General features: G+C 41.8%; 1 protein-coding gene, 1 long non-coding RNA gene and 1 pseudogene across 2 annotated transcripts in view; 1 reads left to right on the top strand and 2 right to left on the bottom strand.

Annotated features, from left to right (window-relative positions):
* Positions 1 to 23,906, bottom strand: part of LOC118677158 — a 113,371-nt gene that overhangs the window by 3,115 nt on the left and 86,350 nt on the right. Inside the window, exon 2 of the long non-coding RNA XR_004974336.1 lies at positions 1,815 to 1,934. This is a non-coding gene — a long non-coding RNA (uncharacterized LOC118677158). The remainder of the gene's footprint in view (positions 1 to 1,814; positions 1,935 to 23,906) is intronic.
* Positions 1 to 23,906, top strand: part of ANKUB1 (ankyrin repeat and ubiquitin domain containing 1) — a 142,382-nt gene that overhangs the window by 33,464 nt on the left and 85,012 nt on the right. The window lies entirely within an intron of this gene.
* LOC118677157 lies at positions 1,289 to 1,753 on the bottom strand (annotated as a pseudogene).

Genomic DNA, 23,906 nt, shown 5'->3' with positions numbered 1-23,906 from the left:
GCAGCCTGCTGTTTGGTCATTACTGTTACTGTGATGGAATCCTGGACAATTTGCATATTCCTCCATTATTAGTATAAATATGCATGTACTAGAGGCCCGGTGCACAAAAATTTTTGCACTCGTGGGGGGGGAGGGGTCTTTCAGCCCGGCCTGTGCCCTCTCGCAGCCTGGGACCCCTCGGGGGATGACTACCTGCTGGCTTAGGCCTGCTCCCCGGGGGATTGGGCCTAAGCTGGCAATCAGACACCCCCCTGGCAGCCTGGCAGCCCTCAGGAAATGTCCACTTGCCAGCGGGGAGCAGATCTAAGCTGCAGCCAGACATCCTTAGTGCTGCTGAGGAGGCAGGAGAGGCTCCCACCACCACCGCTGTACTGGCAGCCATCAGCCTGGCTTGTGGCTGAGCAGAGCTCCCCCTGTGGGAGCGCACTGACTACCAGAGGGCAGCTCCTGCATTGAGCATCTGCCCCCTGGTGGTCAGTGTGTGTCATAGTGACCAGTCATTCCCAGTCTTTCTGCTATTAGGGTCAGTCTGCATATTACCCTTTTACTATATGGGATAGAGGCCTGGTGCATGGGTGGGGGCTGGCTGGTTTGCCCTGAAGGGTGTCCAGGGTCAGGGTGGGGGTCCTGCTTGGGTGCCTGGCCAGCCTGGGTGAGGGGCTGAGGGCCATTTTCAGGCTGGCCGGCGACTGAAGCTCCCAGCCTCTCCTTTTTTTTCTTTTTTTTTTTCTTTTTATTCTGGGATTTATTTACCTTCTATAATTGAAACTTTGTTGCCATCACTGGAGCTGAGAGCCTGCTCCTGCTCGCTCCAGCTCTGAGGCCACGGCCTGCTGAAAGCAGGTATCTGGGGTTTGTTTAGCTCCTATAATTGAAACTTTGCTGCTTTCGGAGCTCAGAGCCGGGCCGCGGCAGGCAGGGAACCTTGGCTTCTTCCATCACTGAAACAAGCAAGCCTCCTGCTCGCTTCAGCTGAGTGGCTGCCGGCCACCATCTTGGTTGGGTTAATTTGCATATCATACTGATTAGCCAATGGGAGGCATAGCGAAGGTATGGTCAATTACCATGTTTGTCTATTATTAGATAGGATGTATTTACAGTGAGTTGCATTTGTTCTTGTTTGGTTATAAAATCCAAAATAAACTTTATTTAGGGATTATAAAGATATTAATAACTCAAATATTGACTAATTAAGTTTGGATTTCCTGGGAGTCCATGACTCACCAGGACTATTTTATGGGAGCAGTATAAAACTGCATTTGTTATTTTTCCCTGTTTTTCTGTTTTTTTGAGCTTGCAAAGATTCAGAGCGCTTCAATGACAGCTTGTTGAACAGCAATAAAATAAGATGATGTCCTTAGAGGTCAGTATCTCACAGAAAAGAACCTATAGCCAAGCTCTGTTGAAGCCCCACTCAGTAAGGTCCACAGAGGAATAAAGACATAGGACAGATTTATAGAAGCAAACTGTTCCAGTTTAGCACAGTGTGCAAGGCAGACAGCTAAATTAAGTAAAATTGCAATGAGGTACCAGGTGTTGTTTGTTTTAATATGTTGAGGTCAAAACCAGACTTATATAGCCCAGCCATTTCCACAATTAATACAAGCAGAATAGTATCAAATATCCAAACTGGAATAAATATGAGGAACCCGTTCCAAGGTGCCTTCTCATCCCATTTCAACACCAAAATGATTAAGTAGAGTAGTGTAAAAAGCCAGGTGGGTAGTACTCTCTGAGCCAAGGACATTCTCATTTAAACAGTTTAAAAAGGCTGTTGCAGAGTCAAAAATAGGAAAAATACCTTGCTTACTTACCTAGCAGATATTTCAAACTGCCAGATGTGTTGGTTTTGGGAAGGAATTTTCTGTGCTAGCCTCCTTTCCTGGCCAGAGGCTGTCTAGTGGGATGTGGGACTGAACTGGCAGCACTGCTGGCTGGAGAGAGAAGAGGAGCAGGAAGGTCAGGGAAATCACCAGTTTGGATCGTTGGCCCATTCCACACTTTTCCCCCCATTAAATCCAGAACTGGTCACATGATAATACATAAATCTCAGTTCTGCCTCTCCAAACAACTGGTAGAGTGAATTGCATTTGGTTTTTGAAGACAAAAGCGAAATTATTCACATGAAATATTTATTTGTAAGACACTTTGCATACCTCCTACCATAGTGTCTTGATTTGTTTGTAAAGGGGAAAATATAATTTTATGTATGTCCATCAATGATTTGTGTATATATTGTTTATTTGGTAGCATCTGACTTCCTTGGGTATAACTACCAGTGTTCCCTCATTCAGAATACTTGGGTATCATATACATGGATAGACTCTTTCATTTATGTAGATAAGGTGAGTTAGCAAATTGCTATGAATTAACATCTAGCTGCTCCCCGTCCATATAACCACTGTGAAGAAGTGTCTCTAACCTACGTGCTTAACTTAAAATGGGTTTTTCTCACAAAAACAAGGTTTATAAAATGGTGGATATAGAGAGTTAAAACAGTACACTGAGAACTATGTTCCAGATACATTATTAATTTAATGCACCTGGGAAGTTCTTGGTTGCAAAAAAGACAAAAAACAAGTTCTGTAGTTTTCAATTTTTTTGTGACGTAACCTGGCTATAATAATAATACTGTCTTCCTTGTACTTTTTATTTTATTTATTTATCTGTTTATTTATTTATTTATTTATACTTTGTGTTTTTTTAATCTTTATTATTGAAAGGGTTACATAGGTCCTCCTTTTTGCCCCATTAACCTCTTCCAGCCCACTCCTATCCCCCCCTTCAACCCCAGGCCCTCACCACCCCATTGCCTGTGTCCATGGGTTATGCATATATGCATACAAGTTAATTGGTTGATCTCTTCCCACCCACCCTCTCCTACCTACCCTCTGAGGTTCAACAGTCTGTTCATGCTTCTACGTCTCTAGGTCTATTTTTGATCATCAGTTTATTTGGTTCAATAGATTCCATATATAAGTGAGATCATGTGACATTTACCTTTCTCTGACTGGCTTATTTCCCTCAGCATAATATTCTCCAGGTACATTCATGCTGTTGCAAATGGTAAGAGTTCTTTATTTTTTATTGCCATGTAGTATTCTATTGTGTAAATGTACCATGATCTTTTTATACACTTCAGATGGGCACTTAGGCTGTTTCCAAATCTTAACTATTGTAAATTGTGCTGCTATGAACAGAACAGAGGGGTGCTATATTATTTCTGATGAATGTTTCAGCTTTCTTATATATTCCTAGAAGTGGGATCACTGGGTCAAATGGCAGTTCCATTTTTAATTTTTTGAGGAAACGCCATACTCTTTTCCACGGTGGCTGCACCAGTCTGCATTCCCACCAGGAATTTACTAGGGTTCCCTTTTCTCCACAACCTTGCCAACACTTGTCGTTTATTGATTTGATGATAGCCATTCTGACAGGTGTGAGGTGATAACTCATTGTCGTTTTGATTTGCATCTCTCAGATTATTAGTGATTTTGAGCATTTTTTCATACATCTCCTGGATTTCTGTCTGTCCACTTTAGAGAAGAGTCTACTTAGGTCCTTTGCCCATTTTTAAATTGGATTATTTGTCTTCCTTTTATTAAGTTATATGAGTTCCTTATGTATATTGGAGATTAAACCATTATTGGATGTATCATTGGTAAATATGTTCTCCCATGTAGTGGGCTCCCTTGTTATTTTGTTGATGGTTTCTTTTGCTGTGCAGAAGCTTTTTATTTTGGTGTAGTCCCATTTGTTTATTTTCTCTGCAGTTTCCATATCGGTAAACATATTGCTATGAGAAAAGTCTGGGATTTTAGTGCCTATGGTTTTTTCCTAGAACTTTTATGGTTTCACATCTTACGTTTAAATCTTTTATTCATTGAGTTTATTCTTGTGTATGGTGTAAGTTGATGGTCCAGTTTCATTTTTTTTTTTTTTTGGTGTGTACCTATCCAATTTTCCCAACACCATTTATTGAAGAGTCTGACTTGACTTCATTGTATGCTCTTGCCTCCTTTGTCAAATATTAATTGAGCACAGTGGCTTGGGTCTATTTCTGGGTTCTCTGTCCTGTTCTATTGATCTATATACCTGTTCTTATGCTAGTACTAGGTTGTTTTGAGCACAGTGGCTTTTTAGTATAACTTGATATCTGGTATTGTGATTTCTCCAACTTTGTTCTTCTTTCTCAAGATTTAGCTGTGGCTGTTCAGGGTAATATTTGGTTCCATATAAATTTTTAGAGTGTTTGTTCTAAGTCTGTGAAATATGTCATTGGCATTTTAATAGGTATGGTATTGAATCTGAAGATTGCCTTGGGTAATATGAACATTTAAATGATGTTGATTCTACCAATACATGAACACAGTATATTCTTCCACTTATTTATATCTTCCTCTATCTCTTTTTTTCAATGTTCTCTAGTTTTCAGAGTACAGATCTTTTACCTCCTTGGTTTAGTTTACTCCTATATACCTTAATTTTTTTGTTGTAATGGTAAATGGGATTTTTTTTTTGTTTCTTTCTGAGAGTTTACTATTAGTGTATAAAAATGCTATGGATTTTGGGGCATTAGTTTTATATCCTGCTACATTTCTGAATTCATTTATTAAGTCTAGTAGGTTTTTGGTCGAGTGTTTAGGGTTTTCTATGTTCAATATCATGTCATATGCAAATAATGAAAGTTTTACTACCTCCTTTCCAATTTGGATGCCTTTTATTTTTTTCTTCCAGTACTATGTTGAACAAGAGTGGTGAAAGCAGGCATCCCTGTCTTATTCCTGTGTTTAGGGGAAATGGTTTTATATTTTGCCCATTGAGTATGATGTTCACTGTAGGTTTGTTATATATAACCTTTATCATATTGAAATATGCTTCCTTTATTCCCAGTTGGCTGTGAGTTTTTATCAAAAATGGGTGTTGGATTTTTGTCAAATGCTTTTTCTGCGTCTATTGATATGATCATTTGACACTTGTCTTTCAATTTGTTTATGTGATATATCATGTTTATTGATTAGCAAATATTGTACCAGCCTTGCATCCTTGGAATCAATCCCACTTGGTCATGGTGTATAATCTTTTCAATAGTTGCTGGATCTGATTTGCTAACACTTTGTTGAGAATTTTAGCATCTATGTCATCAGGATATTGGCCTGTAATTCTCTTATTTTTTAGTGTCTTTATCTGGTTTTGGAATTAGGATAATGCTGGTCTCATAAAAACAGCTTGAAAGTGTTCCTTCCTCTTGGATTTTTTGGAATAGTTTGAGAAATATAGGTGTTATTTCTTCTTTGAATGTTTTGTAAAAATCCCCTGTGAAGCCATCCAGACCAGGGCTTTTTTTTTTGCTGGGAGTTTTATTATTTTATTAGAGGTCTGATGCACAAAATTCTGGTGCACAAAATTCTGGTCCCTAGGCTTGGCCTGCAATCAGGGCCATCTTCCTCAACTGCCAACAGCCGACGCCTCCCCCCACTGCCACCCACCCCCAGTTCTCCATTCACCATTGGGCGATGGGAGCCTGACGGCTGGGGAAAGGGTCCAAGAGGTCAGCCATTCCACCCGCTTGCCAACCCCACCCCTGTCCCCACCACAGGTTGCCCTCTGTGTGTGGAGCAACTGGCAGGGGGGGGCCTTGGCCCAGCTTGACCCGCTTCCCCCACCACCCACCCTCAGCTCCCCATTCACCATCAGGCAATCAGAGTCTGCTGGCCGGGGAAAGGGACCAAGAGGTGGTCAGTGCACCTAATAGTGACTGGTCCAGTGGTTGTTCTGGTCGTTCTGACATTAGGGTCAATTTGCATACTACCCTTTTCTTATATAGGATTTTATTTTATTTTATTTTATTTTATTTTATTTTATTTTATTTTATTTTATTTTTGAGAGGAAGGAAGACATAGAAGCATCAATGATGAGAGAAAATCATTGATCAGATGCCTCCTGCACATCCCCAACTGGGAATCGAGCCTGAAAACTGAGCATGTGTCCTTAACTGGAATTGAACCTGGGACCCTTCAGTCCACAGGCCAATGCTCTATCCACTGAGCCAAACCAGGTAGGGCTGCTAGGAGTTATTTTATTACTCCTTCTATTTTATCAGTTGTTATGGGTCTATCAGGTTTTCTGATTCTTTCTGATTCATTTTTGGGAGACTGTATGTTTCTAGAAATTTGTCCATTTCATCCACATTGCCCAACTTGTTGCCATATAGTTGTTCATAGTATTTTCTTACATGATTTCTGTGATATCAGTGGTTACGTCTCAACTTTCATTTCTTATTTTATTTATTTGGCTCCAATTCTTTTTTTTGCATTATTTATTTATTTATTTATTTAAATCTTTATTGTTCAGATTATTACATTAGTTACTCTTTTTTCCCACCATAACTCCCCTCCACCCAGTTCCCACCCTACCCTCTGCCCTCACTCCATACCCACTGTCCTCATCCATAGGTGCATGATTATTGTCCAATCTCTTCCCTCACCCCACACCCCTTTCCACCCCACAAGAATAGTCAGGCCATTCCTTTTCTATGTCCCTGATTCTATTACAATCACCAGTTCATACTGTTCATCAGATTATTTATTCACTTGATTTTTAGATTCACTTGTTGATGTGTATTTGTTGTTCATAATTTGTATCTTTACCTTTTTCTTCTTCTTCCTCTTCTTAAAGGATACCTTTCAGCATTTCATATAATACTGGTTTGGTGGTGATGAACTCCTTTAGCTTTTTCTTATCTGTGAAGCTCTTTATCTGGCCTTCACTTCTGAATGATAGCTTTGCTGGGTAAAGTAATCTTGGTTGTAGGTTCTTGGTATTCATCACTTTGAATATTTCTTGCCATTCCCTTCTTGGAATTAGGATAATGCTGGTCTCATAAAAACAGCTTGGAAGTGTTCTGGCCTGCAAAGTTTCTGTTGAGAAATCAGCTGACAGTCATATGGGTACTCCCTTGTAGGTAACTGATTTTCTTTCTCTTGCTGCTTTTAGGATTCTCTCTTTGCCTTTTGCTCTTGGCATTTTAGTTATGATATGTCTTGGTGTGGTCCTCTTTGGATTCCTTTTATTTGGGGTTCTCTGTTCTTCCTGGACTTGTAAGTCTATTTCTTTCACCAGGTAAGGGAAGTTTTTGTCATTATTTCTTCAAATAGGTTTTCAATATCTTGCTCTCTCTCATCTTCTGGCACCCCTATAATTCAGATGTTGGTACGCTTGAAACTGTCCCAGAGGCTCCTTACACTATCTTCGTATTTTCGGATTCTTTTTTCATTTTACTTTTCCAGTTGGGTGTTTTTTGCTTCTTCATATTTCAAATCTTTGACTTGATTCTTGCGACCCTCTGGTCTGTGTTGGGAGTCTGTATAAGGTTCTTTATTTCAGTCAGTGTATGCTTAATTTCTAGTTGGTTCTTTATCACAACATCGAGGGTCTCATTAGATTTCTTGAGTATCTCACTACATTTATTGGTGGTCTCACCAGTCTTCTTGAAGATCTCACTACATTAATCGGCGGTCTCACCAGTCTTTTTGAGAGCCTTATTAAATTTATCGGTGGCTTCTAGACAGTTCTTTAAAGACCTTAAAAGTGTGGTTTTGAACTCTATATCCAGCTGTTTGCTTTCCTCCAATTCTGTCGTTTGTGTCCTATTTCTTCGTCTCGGCATTTTTTATGCTTTGCTGTGTCGATAGAGTGCCTTTCTGTGCTAAGTGTGCCAATTACCTGAGGTAGACACTCTTGGTGCACCCCCTTGTGGGCTTTGTGCACAGTCTTGTTGTAGTTAAGCCTTGATTGTTGTAGTTATCACTGTGAGGAATTGACCTCCAGGCCAATTGGCTGTGAGAATCAGCTGTGTCTGCAGTGGGAGAACTTCTGTGCTGGAGACACCCCTCTGGGGTTAGACTTGCTTCGATGGGGCTTTGGTGCTCACTGAGTCTGCCCCGTGAGTGTGTCTTTTATGGTTCCACGGAGCTGCAAACTGGATGGTCCCACTCTGACCTCTGGGCTTCCTGGATCCTGGATCTCTAGGGAGGTGCTAATCTAGCCTTTGCCTGAGGCTATCCAGCAAAAGTCTCCCTCCAGGGCTTGGGTGGGGCGGGTCTCCCACGGGATCAACAGGGCGGGCTTAGCAATTATGGCTTGCGCTCAGAGGCTCTGCTTCTCAGTGTCCCAGTAATTGGTGCAAGCCCCACAGAGAGAAAGATGCCCTAGGGTTCTGAGCAATGGTAGACAGTCCCGCTTCTCCCATATGAGTCTGGGTCCCTAGAGTCTCGCCCAGAACTGGAGCTCAGATCCTTAGACTCCCTCCCGATTGAAAACAACAACCACGCCGTCAGCCGCCAGCCCACTCCACATGCACTCTGCACCTTAGTAGTTTACTTCAGCACTGCGCCTCCTCTGAGTCTTGGTATGCTTTTCTCTTTCCTCCTAGTTGTAGAACTTCCACTCAGCTAGCCTTCTTGTGGTTCTGGATGATGTCCATTCCGTCTTTTAGTTGTATTTTTGAAGTGGTTGTTCAAGGCAGCAAACTCTGGTGTTTACCTATGCCGCCATCTTGGTTTCTCTCTGGGTCCAATTCTTTGCATTTATATGAGTCTGGCTAATCTTTTCAAAGAACCAGCTCTTGGTTTCATTTTATTTTTGTATTCTTTTTTTAGTTTATATGTCATTTATTTCTGCTGTAATCTTTATTATTTCCTTCTCCTTACTCTGGTCTATTCTTGTTGTGCTCTTTCTAACTCTCTAGTTGTAGGGTTAAATAATTTATTATTAATTTTTGTTTGTTTGTTTAAAGTATTACATATGTGTCCTTTTTCCCAAATTGACTCCCCCAACCACTCCTACCCCCCAGGACAAGCCACCACCACCCCAGTGTCTGTGTCCATTGGTTATGCCAATATACATGTATACAATTCCTTTGGTTGATCTCTAATCCCCCTCCTCCCCTGCCCTCTCTCTGAGGTTGGATGGTCTGTTCAATGTTACCTTGTCTCTCGATCTATTTTTGTTCATCACTTTATCTTATTCATTATATTCCACATATGAGTGAGATCATGTGATATTTATCTTTCTCTGACTGGCTTATTTCACTTAGCATAATGTTCTCCAGTTACATCCATGCTGTTGCAAATGCTAAGTTCCTTCATTTTTATAACAGAGTAGTATTCCATTGTGTAGGTGTACCACAGTTTTCTAATCTGCTCATCTGATGATGGGCACTTAGGCTGTTTCCAAATCTTAGCTATTGTAAATTGTGCTACTATGAACATAGGAGTGCATATATCCTTTCTGATTGGTGTTTCTGGTTTCTTGGAATATATTCCTATAAGTGGCACTACTGGGTCAAATGAGAGTTCTGTTTTTTATTATTGTCTAAAGTTTTACATATATCTCCTTTTTCCCCAATTGACCCCCACCTGCACCCCCAACCCTTCCCCCCCCAGGCAAGCCCCCACTGCCCCAGTGTCTGTGTCCATTGGTTATGCTAATATGCATGCATACAAGTCCTTTGGTTACTCTCTAACCTCCCCCACCTCCCCTGCCATTTGTCTCTGGATCTGTTTTTGTTCATCAGTTTATGTTGTTCATTATATTCCACAAATGAGTGAGATCATGTAATATTTATTTTTCTCTGACTGGCTTATTTCCCTTAATACAATGATCTCCAGTTCCATCCATGCTGTTGCAAATGATAAAAGTTCCTTCTTTTTTATAGTGGCATAGTACTCCATTGTGTAGATGTACCACAGTTTTTTAATCCACTCATCTGCTGATGGGCACTTAGGTTTTTTCCAAATCTTAGCCATTTTAAATTGTGCTGCTATGAACATAGGGGTGCATATATCCTTTCTGATTGGTGTTTCTGGTTTCTTGGGATATAGTCCTAGAAATGGTATTACTGGGTCAAGTGGGAGTTCCATTTTTAACTTTTTGAGGAAACTCCATATTATTTTCCACAGTGGCTGCACCAGTCTACATTCCCATCAGCAGTGTACGAGGGTTCCTTTTTCTCCACATCCTCTCCAGTACTTGTGTGTTGATTTGTTGATGATAGCCATTCTGACAGGTATGAGATGGTACCTTACTATTGTTTTGATTTGCATCTTTCAGATGATTAGTGACTGTGAGCATATTTTCATATGTCTCTCGGCCTTCTGTATATCCTCTGTCGAAATGTGTCTATTTAAGCCCTTTGCCCATTTTTTGATTGGATTTTTTATCTTCCTTTTGTTAAACTGTATGAGTTCCCTATAGATTTTGGAGATTAAACCCTTATCTGAGATACCATTGGCAAATAAGTTCTCCCATGCTCTGGGCTTTCTTGTTGTTTTGTTGATGGTTTCTTTTGCTGTGCAGAAGCTTTTTATTTTGATGTAGTCCCATTTGTTTATTTTCTCCTTAGTTTCCATTGCCCTAGGAGCTGCATTGGTAAAGATATTTTGTTTGATATTTTGCTGCATATGGAGTCTTGTAAGATTTTTATCGTTTCCCATATTGCTTTTAAGTCCTTTAACCATTTTGAGTTTATTTTTGTGTATGGTGTAAGTTGGTGGTCTAGTTTCATTTTTTTTTTTTTGCATGTATCTCTCCAATTTTCCCAACACCATTTATTGAAGAGTCTGTCTTGACTCCATTGTATGCTCTTGCCTCCTTTGTCAAATATTAATTGAGCATAATGGCTTGTGTTTATTTCTGGGTTCTCTGTTCTGTTTCATTGGTCTATATGTCTGTTCTTGTGCCAGTACCAGGCAGTTTTGAGAACTGTGGCTTGGTAATATAGCTTGATATCTGGTATTGAGCTTCCTCCAACTTTGTTCTTCTTTCCCAGAATTTCTGTGGCTATTTGGGGTCTTTTTCTACTCCAGATGAATTTTTGGAGAGTTTATTCTCGGTCTGTGAAATATGCCATTGGTATCTTAATGGGGATTGCATGCATCTATAATTTGCTTTGGGTAGTATGGACATTTTAATGATGTTGATTCTACCAATCCATGAACATGGTATGTTCTTTCATTTGTTTATGTCTTCCTCTATCTCTTTTTTCAATGTCCTGTAGTTTTTCAAGTACAGGTCTTTTACCTCTTTAGTTAAGTTTTTTCCTAGGTATCTTAATTTTTTTGTTGTAATAGTAATTGGGATTGTTTTTTAGTTTCTCTTTTTGTGAGTTGATTATCTATATATATAAAGAGCCAGGGTCCCTAACATCCAAAACAACCAAACAGAAGATGGGTTGCCTCCCTCAGCCCATAGGGGACTGGCAAGCAGCAAGTGGCTCCCTCTGGGTCAGCCCCTACCCTCCCTCCACTGGCGGCACAGCAGAGCTCCTGCCTGGTGGAGGCAGGAGAGGCACATCCATACCCTGTCAGGTTCTCAGACCCCACGCCAGCATGTAGGCCACGGATGCCAGTGCTTTGTTATCCACCACAACTCTGAGGCCCTGGCGCTGCCCAGGCAGAAGTTTTGCGCACCTCACCAAGAGTTTCTCCATCTACTCTTGCCACCTGCTGCCTGCCCGCAGCTCAGACACCGGAGCCAGGGACTCACTGCGGGACGGGCCCAGATGCTCCTTCTCACCCCCAAGGTCCGGAGGCCTTGAAGGCACCTGAGCACTTGACCGGCCCCTGGGAGAGTGGGTCTGGGCTAGGGACCCACAGCCTCTCCCACGCAATGTCCCACCCAGCGGTGGGGGCGGGGCAGCCTCCCTCCTCTCCAGTCACCCAGCACAAAGGCTGGGGGCATCCCTGCCCCAACACCCTCCGAAACCCTGGGAAGAAGTGCTGCCTGCCTGGCCGGGACCACGTCTCAGACTCCCCACCCTCGCGAGCAGCTGCCCGCTCCCCTCAGCCGCTGGCCCAGGAGGAGGGGAGGGGAGGAGGGAAGCTGCTGCTGCGAGTCCACTGGGTTCAGCTGGTGGGTCCAAAAGCTCTCCCTCCCCGTGTGCCTCCCGTCCCGCCTCTGCCAAGGAGTCCCCGCCCCTGACGCATTGGCAGGGTTGCCGCCCTCTTGGGAAGGTCTGCGCCCAGCTGACTGCCACGGCCTCAGGAAGGAGACTCCCGCGGTCGCCATGACAAAGAGGTCATGGAGGGTCAAGACACCACCCCTGGTTGAAGCAGGTGCTGTGGGAGCAAATGGACCAAAGAAAGGGTTATGTCCAACAGCCATCTAACTCCACACGTGGTGTGCACATTAGTCATTGTTGCAGCCAAATTTAGTATTTGTGTGCCCCATTTTAAGCAGACCCCCCCGAATAGACTTACCACATTGATAATTCACATTATTACAGAAAGAATGCACAAACATTCTTGAAATAAGCAAAATACTTTGCACCTCATAGTACGAGATGTTTAAATATCACTTAAAATAATCTCTATGAGGGAGAAACCAAGATGGCGGCATAGGTAAACACGGGAAATTGCTGCCTCCCACAACAAATTCAAAAATACAACTAAAGGACAAAACGGACATCATCCAGAACCACAGGAAGGCTGTCTGAGTGGAAATTCTACAACTAGAAGGAAAGAGAAAAGCACACTGAGACTCAGAGGAGCTGTGGAAGTAAAGTGCAGAGGTACAGAGGCTTGAGCGCTCGGAAAGGGGCTGGCACCTGAGGACCTGGCTGTCTTTTTGAAACAGGAGGGAGTCACAAGCTCCCAATTGCTCTGAATTCCAGTTCCGGGAAGTCTCTGGGGACCCAGGACTCATACGGGGAGAAACTGGACTGTCTGGCAGCAGGCAGAACTCAGAACATGAGGGCAGCTTTCCCTCAGAGGTGCTTGCAGCAATTACTGGGACATTGAGACACGGGGCCCCTTAGGGCAGGGTTGAGGATCAGTGATAGCTGCTTGCTCCACCCTGTAGATTCCCTGAGACGCCACCCCACCCAGGCTGCAGCAGAGGCTTTTGCATATGAATGCCCTGGCTCTTTACAATCTGAAAATTACCTAACAAAGTGCAGCTGGGCCAGACAGACCCAGAACTTCCAAGAGAAGGCCCAAGGCCACACAGCAGCTTGCATTGCTTCACAGCTGGGCCTCATCTGGGCACCTCCAAACCCCAAAAAAGGAAGGGGAATCTGCAGATCTCTTTGTAGCTCCTGCTGGGTAGCCTCAGGCAGAGGCTAAACTAGCACCTCCTTAGATCCAAGAGCCAGTGTACCCAGTGGTCAGAGTGGGACCATCCAGACTACAACTCCTCAGATCGATAAGGGACACACTCAGGGGGCAGACTCAGTGACCACCAAAGCCCCATTGTAGCAAGTCTTGCCGCAGAAGGGTGTCTCCAGCACAGAAGTTCTCTCACTGCAGACACAGCTGATTCTCACAGCCAATTGGCCTGGAGGTCAATTCCTCCCAGTGATAACTGCAACAATCAAGGCTTAACTACAACAAGACTACAACAAGACTGTGCACAAAGCCCACAAAGGGGTGCACCAAGAGTGTTCACCTCAGGTAACTGGGGAGGCTGAGCCACTGGGCCCTATAGGACACCTAACACACAAAGCCACTCTCTACCAACACAGGGAAGCATAAAAAATGTGGAGACAAAGAAACAGGTCACAAATGACAGAAACGGAGGAAAGCAAACAACGGGATATAGAGTTGAAAACTACGGTTATGAGGTTTTTCAAGAATTTTCTGGAAAACGCTGATAAATTTAGTGAGACCCTGGAGGATATGAAAAAAGACCAACTAGAAATTAAGCATACAATGACTGAAATAAAGAATAATATACAGAGATCCAACAGCAGACAAGAGGATCCCAAGAGTCAAATCAAAGATTTGAAATACGAAGAAGCAAAAAATACTCAACCGGAAAAGCAAAAAGAAAAAAGAATACAAAAATATGAAGATAGTGTAAGGAGCCTCTGGGACAACTTCAAGCATACCAACATCCGAATTATAGGGGTGCCAGAAGAAGAGAGAGGGCAAGATACTGAAAACCTATTTGAAGAAATAATGACAGAAAACTTCCCCTACCTGGTGAAAGAAATACAAGTCCAGGAAGTACAGAGAACCCCAAACAAGAGGAATCCAAAGAGGACCACACCAAGACACATCATAATTAAAATGCCAAGAGCAAAAGACAAAGAGAGAATCTTAAAAGCAGCAAGAGAAAAAAAGTCAGTTACCTACAAGGGAGTACCCATACGACTGTCAGCTGATTTCTCAACAGAAACTATGCAGGCCAGAAGGGAGTGGCAAGAAATATTTAAAGTGATGAATACCAAGAACCTACAACCAAGATTACTTTACCCAGCAAAGCTATCATTCAGAATTGAAGGTCAGATAAAGAGCTTCACAGATAAGAAAAAGCCAAAGGAGTTCATCACCACCAAACCAGCATTATATTAAATGCTGAAAGGTATTCTTTAAGAAGAGGAAGAAGAAAAAGGTAAAGATAAAAATTATGAACAACAAATGCACATCTATCAACAAGTGAATCTAAAAATCAAGTGAATAAAAAATCTGATGAACAGAGTAAACTGGTGAATATAATAGAACCAGGGGCATGGAAAGGGAGTGGACTGACAATTCTTGGGGGAAAAGGGGTCTGGGGGTGCAGGAAGAGACTGGACAAAAATTGTACACCTATGGATGAGGACAGTAGGAGGGGTAAGGGCAGAGGGTGGGGTGGGAACTTGGTGGAGGAGAGCTAAAAAAGAAGAACAACTGTAATAATCTGAACAATAAAGATTTAATTTTTTAAAATAATAATCTCTATTAGTAAAGGGAGTTGATATTAGCAAAATATAATATACCCAATTCAAAATGTCATTCAGAAATGCATCTACTTTGTGAAATCAAAGTATGGGATCTAGGGTTTGGAAAAGCAACTTGACTCCCCTCTACCTGCTCATCCCTCCAGCCTTATGCTCTGCACAAAAGTCTCAATAAAGAGGTGGAGCAGAAGGAAAAGTAATGCCTCATGGCACTGAAATTTATCAGTTTCTTCAACAATATTTATAAAAGTTGTATTAACTTTGTGCCTGTATTATAGAAACACAATACAGCTCTGTCCCTATGTTCAAAGGGCTTAAAGTCTCTGTGAGTTCCCAGTAAGGTAAACCCGTAAGCAGCCAAAGAAGGAGCAGGTTCCAATACAATTTTTACTATAAAAATTACTGAGTAAAAAAACTGTCCTCACTCTCCCTCTAGAACAAGAATTAAAAGGAGAAAATAAATATAATGAATGAATCCGAACTCCTTTGGGGACCTCAACCCTAAGGGACTAACACAGGTTTTGTGAGGCCTAAAGTTTACTAAACCTGAATGACTAATTTTGAGGGGGGGATTTTTAAAAATAAGGTCAAAAATGACTTTATTTAAATAAGAAAATAAATTAAAAATAACTGTAGGCTTGGGGAATCTGTCCCTTTCTCTTTTAAATCATTTCAGGCAGGTTATCCAAATTGCTGCCGGTTGCAACTTGCTTGCTGTCTCCCCCAGAACAAATCCAGCCCTCACAGGGGCTCTGAAGCTTCCTTAGCTTTACCATAAAAAACAAACAAACAAACAAACAAAAAAACCCCAAAAAACATTTTAACAACACTCCTTTCTGGACAAAATTCTTTCTTTTTAATTTTTTTAATTTTATTAAAGTAGTGCATACATAGTTCATAATGTATCCTTTTTGTCCCTAATAGGTGTGTAGTGTAGTGGTATATCATTGTTGTTTTTATTCTATTGTTGACACTATTATAGATGACTCCCATTTCCCCCCCCCCTTTCCCCTCCTCCACCCAGCCCCCCCACCTCTGGTCAGCACCACACTTTTGTCTATGTCCATCCCCCTCACCTCTGACCTCTGTCAGTCCCTCTCATTCTATATAATAAAAGGCTAATATGCAAATCAACCAAACAGTGGAACAATCAGTCACTATAATGCACACTGATCACCAGGGGGCAGATGCTCAATGTAGGAGTGTGCTCCCACAGGGAGAGTGATGCTCAGCCAGAAGCCCTGGACTGGGCTCATGGCTGGCAAGTACAGCAGCAGGGGTGGGAGCCTCTCCCACCTCTGTAGCAGAGCTAAGGATATCTGACTGCTGGCTTAGGTTTACACCCCCTGAGGGCTCCCGGACAGCAAGAGGGCACAGGCTGGGCTGAGGGACCCCAGACATATGCACATTGGGGGCCACCAGGCCAGCAGGGGAATGCCATTAGGGGTGACCAGTCAGGCAGGCAGAGGCGATTAGGGGCAATCAGGCAGGCAGGGGAGCAATTAGGGGCATTAGGCAGGCAGGCAGGTGTGTGGTTAGGAGCCAGTGGTCCTGGGTTCTGAGAGGGATGTCTGACTGCCCCTGAGGGGTACCGGATTGGAGAGGGTGCAGGCTGGGCTGAGGGAACCCCCTGTGCATGAATTTCATGCATGAATTTCGTGCACCGGGCCTCTAGTTGGTGTACAAAAAAGCTATAGATTTCTGGATGTTAATTTTGTATCCTGCTATATTGCTGAATTCATTTATCAAGTTTAGTTGTTTTTTTTTTTTTTTTGGAGTCTTTGGGGTTTTCTATGTACAATATCATGTCATCTGTGAATAATGAGAGTTTTACTTCTTCTTTTGCAATTTGGATGCCTTGTATTTCTTCTTCTTGTCTGATCACTATCGATAACACTTATAGTCGAACAGAAGTGGTGAAAGTGGGCATCCCTGTCTTGTTCCTGTTCTTAGGGGAAATAATTTTAATTTTTACCCATTGAGTATGATGTTGGCTGTAGGTTTGTCATATAAGGTTTTTATTATGTTGAGGTATGATCCCTCTATTCCCACTTTGGGGTGAGTTTTTATCAAGAACGGGTGTTGGATTTTGTCAAATGCTTTTCCTGCATTGATTGATATGATTATGTGATTTTTGTCTCTCAATTTGTTTATGTGGTGTATCACATTAATTGGTTTGCAGACATTGTACCATCCTTGAACCCCCAAAATAAATCCCACTTGGTCATGGTGTATGATCTTTCTAATGTAATGCTGGATCCTATTTGCTAGAATTTTGTTGAGGATTTTAGCATCTATGTTCATCAAGGATATTGGCCTGTAGTTCTCTTTCTTTGTGGTGTCTTTATCTGGTTTTGGAGTGAGGGTAATGCTGGCTTCCTGGAAAGAGATTGGAAATGTGCCTTCCTCTTGAATTTTTTGGAATAGTCTGAGGATGTTAGATTTCAGTTCTTATTTGAATGTTTGGTAGAACTCTCTTGTAACGCCATCCGCACAAGGGCCTTTGTTTGCTGGAAGCTTTTTGATGACTGTTTAAATTTCTTTGATAGTTATCAGCCTATTCAGGTTTATTGATTCTTCCTGATTGAGTTTTGGAAGCTTGTATTTTTCTAAGAATATTTCCATTTCGTCTATTTCAGTGATGGTGAACCTATGACACGCATGTCTGAGGTGACACGCGAACTAATTTTTTTGGTTGATTTTTTCTTTGTTAACTGGCATTTAAATATATAAAATAAATATCAAAAATATAAGTATTTGTTTTACTATGGTTGCAAATATAAAAAGTTTCTATATGTGACACGGCACCAGAGTTAAGTTAGGGTTTTTCAAAATGTTGACATGCTGAGCTCAAAAGGTTCGCCATCACTGGTCTAGGTTGTCCAGTTTGTTGGAATAGAATTGTTCATAGAATTTTTTCATAATCCTTTGTATTTCTGTTGGGGTAGTTGTTAGATCACATCTTTCATTTCTGATTTTGTTTATTTGGGTATTGTATCTTTGTTTCTTGGTTAGCCTGGCTAGAGGTTCACCAATCTTGTTTATCCTTTCAAAGAACCACCTCTTGGTTTCATTAATCTTTTGTATTGTGTTTTTGGTCTCTATGTCATTTATTTCCACTCTGATCTTTATTATTTCCTTCCTTCTGTTTACTCTAGGCTTTTCTTGTTGCTCTCTCTTTAGTTCTTTGATTTTTATTAACATTTTTTCTTGTTTATTTGAGGTAGGTCTGTAGAGCTATGAACTTACCTCTCAGGACTGCTTTCACTGTGTTCAATAGATTTTTGAATTTTTGTGTTTTCATTGTCATTTGTTACCAGGATGCTTTTTATTTCTTCTTTGATCTCTTTGGTAACCCAATCATTGTTTAATAGGATGCTATTTAACCTCCAAGTGTTTGATTCTTTTTCATGGTTTTTATTGTACTTGATTTCTAATTTTATGCCATTGTGACCTGAGAAGATGCTTGATACGATTTCTAACTTCTTGAATTTGAAGAGACTTTGCCTATGTCCTAGTATGTGATCTATCTTTGAAAATGTCCCCTGTGCACTTGAGAAGAACATATATTCTCTAGCTTTGTGGTGAAATGCTCTGAAGATGTCAATTAAGTCTATCTGATTTAGTGAGTCATTTAGGATTGCTGTTTCTTTGCTGATTTTTTTCTTTAGAGGATTTATGCTGGAAGCCGGTCCATCCTTGCTGCTTGACACAGTCGCTGCAGGAAAGAAACATCTGCACAGCATATGTTTCAAGGGACCTGGCGTATATAGCATACTGTTCTTAATATGTTTGCTCCCCTTAGCGCTGTGTGTTTTAACCAAGGTCACCTCTCCGAGAAAGGTTGTTTCCCCAGGTAGGAATTTTTCCCTGAAGTCAGGGAGGGGATGCCTCTCCTAGAAAGGTTGTTTCCCCAGGTAGGGATTTTTCCCTGAAGTTAGGGAGGGGATGAAACTCCTTAACTAAGTGCCAGGCGGGTAGTTAATCACTTTACAAACAATCATGCTTAAGCTACATAATCTTTACTCCCTGGAATGGAGATAAGAAACGCCCTAACCTTTGTAATAGAAATTGACAGGATTAAAATCAACTGGGATAAATACGGATGTAACAAGACAATAAGCAGCAGAACTTCGCTGGAGATCCAGACCAGAACTTGGCTGGAGATCCTGGCTAGAGATCCTGGCTAGGCTGCTGATCAACTGAACGCTGTCTCTGTGTCATTCCTTCTTCGCCGACTCCATCCACACCTTTGGGGACCCTTGGACCTGCTGGGGTTGGACCCCGGCATCTGGCGCCCGAACAGGGTTCCCTTAGGTAAGTCCCCCCGTACTTGGGACGGATAGGACTGCACCGTAGGGTGCTGCAGACCCCCCCCCCCCATAGAGAATAAGTAGGGTAAGCGGGTAGTTAGTACAGAACTTAGATTGACAAGATGGGTCATACTGAGTCTAAAGAAAAAAGACTCTGTATTAATCTTTTAACGCATATGCTTACTAGCAGAATTGGAGTTGAGGTTTTTCCCAGTGAGACAGAAAGTTTTATAGAAGAAGTATGTCAATGGCTTCCAGAGGATGGAACTGTTAATTTAAAAACTTGGGTTGAAGTAGGAAAGCAATTAAAGAAACACCATGAATCTGACAAGGTCCTGCCATGTTTCTTTTCCCTCTGGGATTCAATCTGTGACACCTTGGCACCAGAGGCAAAAACGGTTGAACTTTCTCAAAATTTAAATAGTCCCTCGGCTCCACCCAGAGAGGACACATCATCATTGTCTTCAGCTCAATCTAAAAGCAATTTAGCTATGCCTACTGATCGGGAGGAGAATAAATATCATAAACATGACCATTGTTCCTTTCCAGTCAGTAGAGAGGAGAATGGCCCTCCCATTCAAAACAGGCTCCCCAAATTAGAAAGGAAGCCTAAACCAGGTCCTGTGGCTCCTATGAGCTCCATGTCTAAATTTCAAAGGGCAATAAGAGAAGCTGAAGCTAATGGAGATCTTGAATTCTCACTCTGCTTCCCAGTTACATATGAGAATGAGTCTGGTGGGAATAGAAACCCCACCTTGGAGCCTATACCTTACAAAGTACTTAAAGAATTAAAATTGGCCTGCTCTGAATATGGACCTCTAGCTCCTTACACACAAACCTTGGTAGAAACCCTAGCCAGTAAATGGATGACTCCTTATGATTGGTCACAGGTTTGTAAATCCTGTCTCTCAGGAGGCGATTACTTATTATGGAAAACTGAATATGAAGATCTTGCTAAGAAAGCTGTAGCCACTAGCGAAAAAACCAGAACAAGAATAACCCTAGACATGATATTAGGAGAAGGTGATTTTAACACGGCTGAGGAGCAAATGAATATGCCCACAGAGGCACTTACCAAAGTAACCAGTTGTGCAGTAAGTGCCTGGAAATCCCTACCTTATACAGCAGGAAAAACCACCACCCTTACAGAGGTTAAACAGAAGGTCGAGGAACCATATCAGGATTTCCTTTCTCGCCTCATGCAGGCAGTCAAGAGAGTAATCAATAACAAAGAGGCAGCCGATATCCTAATCAAACAACTGGCTTTTGAAAATGCTAATAATACCTGTCAGGCTTTATTAAGGCCGATTCGCAGAACAGGAACTATAAATGATTTTATAAAACAGTGTGCTGATGTAAGTCCAGCATTTATACAGGGTGTAGCTATAGCTGCAGCTCTCAAAGGGGAGACATACCCTCAATATGTACAAGCTATAGGACAAGCCAGCAATACTACAGGTAATAAAAGAAATATGAACTGCTACTCTTGTGGCTTATCTGGGCACTTTAGCAGAGAATGCCCAAATAAAAATAATAATACTCAGGCCAGATGGCAAGCTCCTCGACAGCCTGGAAATACATTAGGGAATAATATTAATCCTCCAAAAACCGTTTGTCCCCGATGTCAGAAAGGATTCCATTGGGCAAAGGAATGTAGATCAAAATACCATAAAAATGGTCGGCCTTTAAACTTTACAAATAGCTCCCAAGGAGGTTATATCCCATCACCTCAATCGGGAAACTTGAAAAGGGGCCAGCCCCAGGCCCCTGCAATAATAGGGGCATCAACCTTCAACCCCTCTGCAAATTTCGATCAGTCAGTGACCTCTTCAGGGCAACCCCAGGCAGTGCAGGATTGGACCTCCACTCAACCACCCATGCAGTACTAACCCCAGACTCGCCAGTAGCAGCCATTCCTACAGGAGTGTCTGGGCCACTGCCTGAGGGAACTGTAGGTTTAATATTAGGACGGAGCTCCACCTCGTTACAGGGGATCTTAGTCATCCCAGGAGTTGTTGATGCAGACTACACAGGAGAAATACAGATTTTACTTTCCCCACCCACCACAACTATACAGATTCAGCCCAACCAGAGAATTGCCCAATTAATCCTGTTACCAATACATAAAATAGGGACAGCTGTTACCCAGGAAGCTAGAGGGGCCGGAGGCTTTGGATCTAGTGATGCAGCATTTTGGATACAAGAAATCCATGCTACTAGACCTACAAAAATTTTACAAATTCAGGGAAAACCAATTGAAGGTCTATTGGATACAGGAGCAGATGTTTCCTGCATAGCAGGGAAGGATTGGCCCTCTTCATGGCCCACGAACACCACCTCCACTTCCCTAGTAGGACTAGGCAAGGCATCTAATGTAAAAAAGAGTTCTCAGATTCTAACTTGGGCTGATGAAGATCAACATTCGGGAACATTCTGTCCCTATGTAATTACGACTATCCCCTTTACATTATGGGGAAGAGATATCTTGTCTCAAATGGGAGTTGTATTATATAGCCCCAGTGATAGAGTAACATCACAGATGCTAGACACCAGATTTAATCCAGGAAAGGGATTAGGAAAGGAAAGTAATACCTCACACTCCTCGACAGGATCTGTAATTGGGGCCATTGCCCTTAGGCCTGCTGATCCCATAGTCTGGAAATCGTCACAACCAGTATGGGTTGAGCAATGGCCCTTAACATCTGAGAAAATATCAGCAGCCCGACAATTAATTGATCAGCAATTAGCAGAGGGACATATAGAGCCATCAAATAGTCCCTGGAACACACCCATATTTGTAATAAGAAAGAAATCAGGCAAGTGGAGACTTTTGCAAGATCTAAGAGCCATAAATGCCACCATGGAAGATATGGGCTCCTTACAACCTGGATTGCCCTCCCCTGTGGCAATTCCACAGGAGTATTGTGTTGTTGTTATTGACTTACAGGATTGTTTTTTCACTATACCTCTTCACCCAGCTGATTGTCAAAGATTCGCATTCAGCATACCATCAGAAAACTTTAAACAGCCTTATCAGAGATACCAATGGAAGGTTCTCCCACAAGGGATGAAAAATAGTCCTACATTATGTCAAAAGTTTGTAGATCAGGCATTGCAAGTTATTAGAAAGAAATTTTCAGATCTATATCTTATTCATTATATGGATGATATTTTACTAGCTCATAAAGATCGGGCTACTTTACAGGAAATTCTTACTCAGACCATCCTTGCTTTAGAAGAACATGGTCTAAAAATAGCCCAGAAAAGATTCAGACTGAACCTTCTTTTTCATACTTAGGCAGAATATTACATACCTCTACTATCACCCATCAGCCTCTACAATTAAGAAAAGATCATTTAAACACATTGAATGATTATCAGAAACTATTAGGTGATATCAACTGGGTCAGGCCATATCTAAAAATAACCACTCTTGACTTAAAACCTCTATTTGACATTTTAAAGGGAGATTCTAACCCTAAGTCTCCCCAACAATTAACTGTAGAAGGAGAAAAGGCTATAGCAAAAATAGAACAGGCCATCAATAAACAGCAACTACAGTATCTAGATTATTCCAAATCTTGGGCCTTAATTATTCTAGCCACTAAATATACTCCTACAGGATGCTTGTGGCAGGAAGGACCATTAAAATGGATACATTTACCTGTCACTCCTAGGAAGATTGTACCACCCTATCCCTCCCTAGTGGCCACTCTCATTATCAAAGGTAGACGACGCAGTATCGAACTCTTTGGAAGAGAAGTTACTGAGATAATAATACCTTATAAAAGAGAACAATTAGACACACTATTACAATTTGAAGAAGAGTGGCAAATAGCTATAGGTAACTTCCCAGGACAAATTTTACATCATTTGCCAAGATCACCTATATTGCAATTTCTCTCCCTACATCCGTTTATATTTCCTATTAAATGTTCAAAAGAACCATTATCACCTCCTGCCTCCTTAGTATTCACAGATGGTTCCTCTAATGGTAGGGCAGTGACAATCATTGACTCAATAACCCATGTTCAACAAACTCTAGAGACGTCAGCTCAGAGAACAGAGCTTTTGGCAGTCATTTATGCTTTTGAACAATTGCAACAGGTTCCCTTTAACTTGTACACTGACTCTCAATATATAGTTAAATTATTTCCTCATATTGAGACCGCCTCTCTCCCACAAGGAAGAACAGCCATTTTCTCTTTGTTAACTCAGCTACAAACTTGCATTCACAAACGAGAAAAGGCTTTCTATATTGGACATATTAGAGCTCATTCCTGCCTACCAGGACCCTTAAGCGAAGGAAATTATCAGGCGGATTTACTAACTCGCCCAGTAGTTTGTACAGCTCTAGAAGAAGCCCGGCGGTCTCATGCCATTCACCATCAAAATGCTTCTGCTCTCCGTCTATATTATCGCATATCTAGAGAAGCTGCTCGAAGTATTGTGCGTGACTGGCGGCCATTGTCCTACTCATTTTCCTAGCCCTGCTACTGGAGTTAATCCAAGAGGACTTAGACCCTGTGACTTATGGCAGATGGATATTACTCATGTCCCATCTTTTGGGCAAACTTTGCTATGTGCATGTTTGTATTGATAACTTTTCTCATGTTATCCTTGCTTCTGCACGTACAGGAGAAGCCTTTAAAGATGTAAGTCAACATCTATTCCAATGCTTTTCCTACCTAGGAATACCAGGGCACTTAAAACTGACAATGGGCCTGCCTATACCTCTAGAGCTTTTAAAAACTTATGCTCTACATTCGGCATCGCACATACTACAGGAATACCCTACAATCCTCAAGGGCCAAGCAATAGTAGAAAGGGCTCACCAACTTTAAAAACACAAATTAAAAAATTACAAGAAA

Source organism: Myotis myotis, unplaced genomic scaffold, assembly GCF_014108235.1.
Source record: "Myotis myotis isolate mMyoMyo1 unplaced genomic scaffold, mMyoMyo1.p scaffold_m19_p_2, whole genome shotgun sequence".
Lineage (NCBI taxonomy): Eukaryota > Metazoa > Chordata > Mammalia > Chiroptera > Vespertilionidae > Myotis > Myotis myotis.
The sequence above is the reverse complement of the archived record's forward strand: the minus strand, read 5'-3'. Positions and strand labels throughout refer to the sequence as shown.